Raw genomic sequence first — 6,709 nt, forward strand, 5'->3', positions numbered from 1 at the left:
TTTAATTTATGTGTATGTATATCAGCAGAAACCAACAATAACTAAAAGAGGAAACAGACCTGTGGATGCCAGTGGTAACCAAAGAAACGGTACTGTGGACTGACCAAGAGCTAAGAACCGGTGCTCTGTTAAAGCCTCCTGTTAGCCCAGGCTGCCCTGTTAACCCTGGACTGGAAAATCGATGAGTGCAGCAAGCTCAGATGCAAAGGGAGAACTCAGATTCAAGAGAAGCTTACCCATGAACTTCAGAAGCAGCAAGAGGGAATTCCCTGGTGGTCCAGTGACTGGAATTTTGACTTCCACTCCAGGGGGCACAGGTTTGATCCTTGGTCCAGGAAATAAGACTCTGCATACCCAAAAAAGGTTTCAGTGGTGCCAGTGACTGTTTTTCGTTGTCCTTGAGGATGTTAGTAGACTCCCTTGGATTCTATTCTCATCACTAAAACTGTTAAAGAACAAATTCAATGAAGAAAATTTTAAAGATCTTATTGGCCTTAAACTCATAAGTCAGACAGCATACAATCTATGAGACCTGAATGAGCTCCAAAGAGTTATGCAAGGCAAGAGAGTTTATAGACAGAAAGGAGCAGGAACAAGAAAATTATACTAGGCAAAAAGATATGGGTTGTTGCAAGGTTGGTTTCCTTATAAAGGATGACGGGGTTATCAGGTAGATTACCTAACTAGTGCTGATCAGGAAATTCCTGATAGACTGGGATTGTTTTAAAATTCCATTTCTGGCAAAACCAAAACTTTAAGTTTTATTTTGGAGCTTAGCATCAGTTACTCCATTTGGGGGCTGCTGTCTGGTCTTCAAAAGCCCCATCGGTGAGCTTTAACAAGGCTCACCTAGTGGTTGAGCAAGTGGTATTATTTGCCAATCTGTGGAATCCTGGAGGAGTAGGTTTGGGGGTACAGAAGCTACTTGAAGAAAGACTGAAGCCATATCAGGAGACTGCCCAGCGCCTGTAGGAGCAAATATCCTCTATCAACACCACCAGAGAACCGGGAGGGGGTGGACCCAATGCTACAAAGACCATCTGCTCCCATTGGAGCACACGTGCAGCTGTGCTAAGGGGCCAGGGAGCTGTCCTGGTTGTCTTCTGGTAGATGCATCCTAGTGCCAAGCCTCAGCATGTTCCCAAACTGATTTTTCAGTAGGAGGGATGTTCCATTTTTGACCAGAGGCTCTGCTCCTCTTGTTTGAACCACCCTAGGTTCTTTTTCAATGTCCCAGCCACCAAGAATGGAAACAGAGAGTGGATCCAGGCATCAGAGACCTATTGATGAGATGGAAGAGAAACCAAAGGCACAGTATAACTAAGGAGGGTTCAAGGGGTGATATATAAAAAGTATAATTGTTAAGGACATGGTACAAAACCTCAAGGCTAGAGATATTTGAAATGGTAAAAACAAAGCAACAGGCCCCAAATGGAGTAGCTCATGATAAGTGCCAAGCCACCAAAATAAAACTTAACTAAAAGCTTTGACTCTGCCAGAATTGAAATGTTAAAACTAGTCCCAGTCCATCAGGAATTTCCTGATCAGCATTAGTTAGGTAATCTGCCTGATAGACCCCTGCCATTTCCTTATAAAGGAAAGTAACCTTATAATCAACCCACTTTTTTTGCCTTATATAACTTCCCCATTCCTGCTCCCTTCTGGCTATAAAAGTCTTTTGTTTTGTAAAGCTCCTCAGAGCTCCTTTCTATCTGCTAGGCTGGCTGATTTATGAATTGTTGAAGAAAGCCAACAAGCTCTTTAAAATTTACTCCATTGAATTTTGTTTTTTAACAGGAAGCTATTACCACTTCTAGAAGCAGATTACCTGACAGAAGCGGTAGCCTTCAGCTTAGGGACATACTCAGTCCATAGTCCAGCATACAGTGATCTGGGGGAGCAAGTTCCTAAACTTGAGCTTCCTTCTGATCTGTCAGGGCCTGCCACTGGCATAACCCAACTGGAAGCTGGAGGGCAGTCCAAGAAGGTCAGCTTCCCAAGTCTTAAGGCAGGGTTCAGAAGAACCAAGAGTGAATATGGTGGTTGCAGGACAGCACTGGGGGACAGAACACAACTGGAAAATATCCAACACACCCAAAAGGAAGATAGGAACTGTTCGTCTATGCCTAATATGTCCATTAATTTCCTTTTGAAATATGTGAAAAGAAAATAAAAATGAAGTCAGTATTGCTAAGAGCACTCACCCACATGGAGACAAGAGGGCATTGAGGAAGTAGGACTTATATCCATCTCAGCCAGGATGGAATCTGAACTTTTGACCGCTTATTGACTTAAAGCAGGCACACAGAACATCTACACAATATTCCAGAAACCCAAGACACTTATCAGAACCTTTCCCTAAATAACTTATGACAGTCTATCCCTTAAGGGCAAATATTCCCTTTTTACATTAGACCCAATCATAATTCTTACAAGACAACTTTAACAATCTCGTGGTTTCTGCCTTTATAAGCCCCTGATTCTTTCTCTTCCTTGGAACATTCTTTTGGTTTTACCCAAGACTGTGTCTCCCAAATTGCAATTCCCCAGATCCCAAATAAAGCTCTTTGTTCTGTGGACACAAAAATGAGGATTGCTAAGCCAAAGAGCATTGCTCACCATCCAATTCTACAAGGGTTAAGTTGTAACCCACTGCAGTTGCTGACCTGACAGTTAAAAACAGACCCCATAGATAGCGAAAGTCACTCAGTCATGTCCAAATCTGTGACTCCATGGACTATGCAGTCCATGGAATTCTCTAGGCCAGAATACTGGAATATTCTTTCCCTTCTTCAGGGGATCTTCCCAACCCAGGGATCGAACCCAGTTCTTCCACATTGCAGGCAGATTCTTTACCAGCTGAGCCACAAGGGAAGCCCAACCCCATAGATAGTCAGATATATATTTCAGGAAGAATTTTAATGTCCCTGGATTTTTTTTTAATCTTCCCATACATAGAAATGCACTAAAACCATTAACTTGAGACGTCTGTTCTGTATGATCTGCACTATTTTCTTCTTTTGATATATGCATTTGAAATTTTGTACCAAGACATATGGGTTTCCCAGGTGGCTCAGACAGCAAAGAATCCTCTACAATGCAGGAGACCCAGATTCAATCCCCAGGTCAGGAAGATCTGCTGGAGAAGGGAATGGCTGCTACTCACTCCAGTATTCTTACCTGGAGAATTCCATGGACAGAAGTGGGCTACAGTTCACAGGGTTGCAAAGAGTCACAGGGTTGCAAAATTTGAGAGACTAACACATACCCACCAAGACATATGCTTGACTACATGTATTTCCTTGCCAAAATCATATATAAACTGTTTTCTCCCCTCTTTCTTCAGAGCAGCTCCTCAGAGCCAACTGAGGGGCTGTTTCCTGGACTTTAGTCTTCAAAAAGACCCCCAAATAAAACTCCAACTCACAACTCTTTCATCGTGTCTTTCTATAAGTCAACAGTTCTTTGCAACATTGGTACTGATTACTGTGGACAAATAATGTTCCTGATAACTAGTCTCCACAGGGATGGAACTCAAGGTGGCTGGGACAGCTGGAGTGGGGCTGGAGGTGCTGAACATTCATAACCATCCACCAAAAAGAGATTTTTGTTTTGTCTGAGAACAAAATGTTCCCATCAAAGAGGAGCTTGAGCAGGTCCTGTGTTTGGAGTGGACTTCCCAGGTGGTACTAGTGGTAAAGAACCAATGCAGGAAATGCAGGTTCAATTCCTGGGTTGGGAAGATCCCCTGGAGCAGGAAACGGCAACCCACTCCAGTATTCTTGCCTGGAGAAATCCCATGGACGGAGGAGCCTGGTGGGCTACAGTCTATAGGGTTGCAAAGAGTTGGACACGACTGAAGTGACTTAGCACTACTCAGCAGGACAGCAGCTAACATGGACAGCACCTGGACTGCTATGGTCCAACAGGTCCAGCAGATCAGCACTCGAGCGTTTGCAGAGCTCAAGAGCAGACTCCTCCTTCTGCTCTGTTCAGACAGCAGCTCTGTTCTGAAGTCCTGCCCAGCTTCTTGAAGCTCAGCCCACCTCTGCTGCTACCTGATTTCTCTGAGTCACCGCACAGAGCCTGCAGCAAGGCGATCTCTCCCCTCCTCTGCTGGGAGCCTGTCCTTGGATCTCTGGTTCCTGACAGCATTACTTCCCTTCACGTTGGGCCGCTTGACTTGGCAGGAGCCAGGGCAGAGCTTCTGCAACTTGAATGTGCATATGAATACAAATCACTTGTGGTTACTCTGGTTTAACCGGTTGTTAAACTGCAGACTCCACTTTGGGAGCTCTCTGGAAGCTGGTAAAGACTAAAGAGGAAAACTTAAAACTTAGACTCAGCTAGAAATAACTTCATGCTCATTCTGCTTCTGTAAGATATAGTTATAAGATGCTCTGATAAGTATGGAATGTTCTGTTTCTGCTTCTACAAGTTTCTGTTTGGAAATTCCCTGCGCATAACCCATAACAACTCCCACACTCTGTAACTGCCTGTAGCCCATAGCAACTAGGTAACCAATCAACCAGTGCCAACTGTAATTGTGTGTACTGACCCCATAAGAATAAAGCTCAACCTGAACTCGGAAGGCCCCAGAACTAGAGGGCGATAGCTCGTCTGGGACTGCCAGCTTAATAAACCTGAGTTCTCCAACCCTCCGTATGTGGTGCTGTTTCTCAACGGTTCGACTTCTGCAACAAGCCTATTTCTTGAGAAACTCGCAAGTGTGCCCACGTTGTGTTCCTATACCAGGCTTTGAGTAGGAAAAAACTGTTACTGTAAATCATTGACTTTTAATTTTTGCTGCTCAGTATAATCTCCTGGCTTGGAAAAGATTAGTTTGCATTCCAATCCCAAAGAAAGGCAATGCCAAAGAATGTTTAAACTACCATACAATTGCACTCATCTCACACACTAGCAAAGTAATGCTCAAAATTTTCCAAGCCAGGCTTCAGCAATACATGAACCATGAACTTCCAGATGTTCAAGCTGGAAAAGGCAGAGGAACTAGAGATCAAATTGCCAACATCCGCTGGATCATGGAAAAAGCAAGAGAGTTTCAGAGAAACATTCTTCTTCTGCTTCTTTGACTATGCCAAAGCCTTTGACTGTGTGGATCACAACAAACTGTGGCAAATTCTTGAAGAGACGGTAATACCAGACCACCTTATCTGCCTCCTGAGAAATCTGTGTGCAGGTCAAGAAGCAAAATTAGAACTGGACATGGAACAATGAACTTGTTCTAAATTGGGAAAGGAGTACATCAAGGCTGTATATTGTCACCCTGCTTATTTAACTTCTATGCAGAGTACATCATGTAAAATGATAGGCCAGATGAAGAACAAGCTGAAATCAAGACTGCCAGGAGAAATATCAATAACCTCAGATACACAGATGACACCACCCTTATGGCAGAAAGAGAGAAGAACTAAAGTGCCTCTTGATGAAAGTGAAAGAGGAGAGTGAAAAAACTGGCTTAAAACTCAACATTCAAAAACAAAGGTCATGGAATTCAGTCCCTTCACTTCATGGCAAATAGATGGGGAAATAAGGGGCTCCAGAATCACTGCATATGGTGACTGTAGCCATGAAATTAAAAGACAGTTGCTCCTTGGAAGAAAAGCTATGACAAACCTAGACAACATATGAAAAAACAGAGACATTACTTTGCCCACAAAGGTACATCTAGTCAAAGCTATGGCTTTTCCAGTAGTTGTATATGGATGTGAGAGTTGGACTATAAAGAAAGCTGAGCACTGAAGAACTGATGCTTTGAACTGTAATGTTGAAGACTCTTGAGAGTCCCTTGGACTGAAAGGAGATCCAACCAATCCTAAACGAAATCAGTCCTGAATATTCACTGGAAGGACTGATGTTGAAGCTGAAACTCCAACACTTTGGCCATCTGATGTGAAGAGCGGACTCATATGAAAAGACCTTGATGCTGGGAAAGATTGAGGGCAGGAGGAGAAGGGGACAACAAAGGATGAGATGGCTGGATGGCATCACCAACTCGATGGACATGGGTTTGATCAAGCTCTGGGAGTTGGATGGATAGGGAAGCCTGTGTGCTGCAGTCCACGGGGTTGCAAAGAGTCGGACACAGCTAAGCTACTGAATTGAACTGACAATCCCCTGTAGTGGCTTCCCAGGTGGTAAAGAATCCGTCTGCTAATGCAGGAGACTCAGGAGACACAGGTTTGATCCCTGGATCAGGAAGATCCCCTGGAGGAGAAAATGGCAACCCACTCCAGTGTTCTGTGAAGGACAGGGAAGCCTGGCATGCTGCAGTCCATGGGGTTGCAAAGAGTCAGACATGACTGACCAACTGAACAACAACAACCAGTATTCTTGCCTGGAAAATCCCATGGACAGGTGATCCTGGCAGGCTGCAGTCAATGAGGTCGGCAAGAGTTGGACATGGCTGAGTGATTGCGCATGCATGCATAATCCCCTGGGCAGTTTCTCAATTAAGTGCAAAACTGTGGGTGGGACCTAGGTGTTCCTACTTCTTTAACTACCCAGCTGGTCACAAAGTGTAGCCAGGGTTGACAACCTGAGGATGAAGGATCCTTCCTTTTACACAGATTCCCTGCAGCGTTGCTGAAGGGTGTTATTCGTTTGCTTGTTCTCAAATTTAAAACGCATTAGCTTCGGACACGACTGAGCGACTTCACTTTCACTTTTCACTTTCATGCATTGGAGA

Source organism: Capricornis sumatraensis, chromosome 10 (genome assembly GCF_032405125.1).
Source record: "Capricornis sumatraensis isolate serow.1 chromosome 10, serow.2, whole genome shotgun sequence".
Taxonomy (NCBI): domain Eukaryota; kingdom Metazoa; phylum Chordata; class Mammalia; order Artiodactyla; family Bovidae; genus Capricornis; species Capricornis sumatraensis.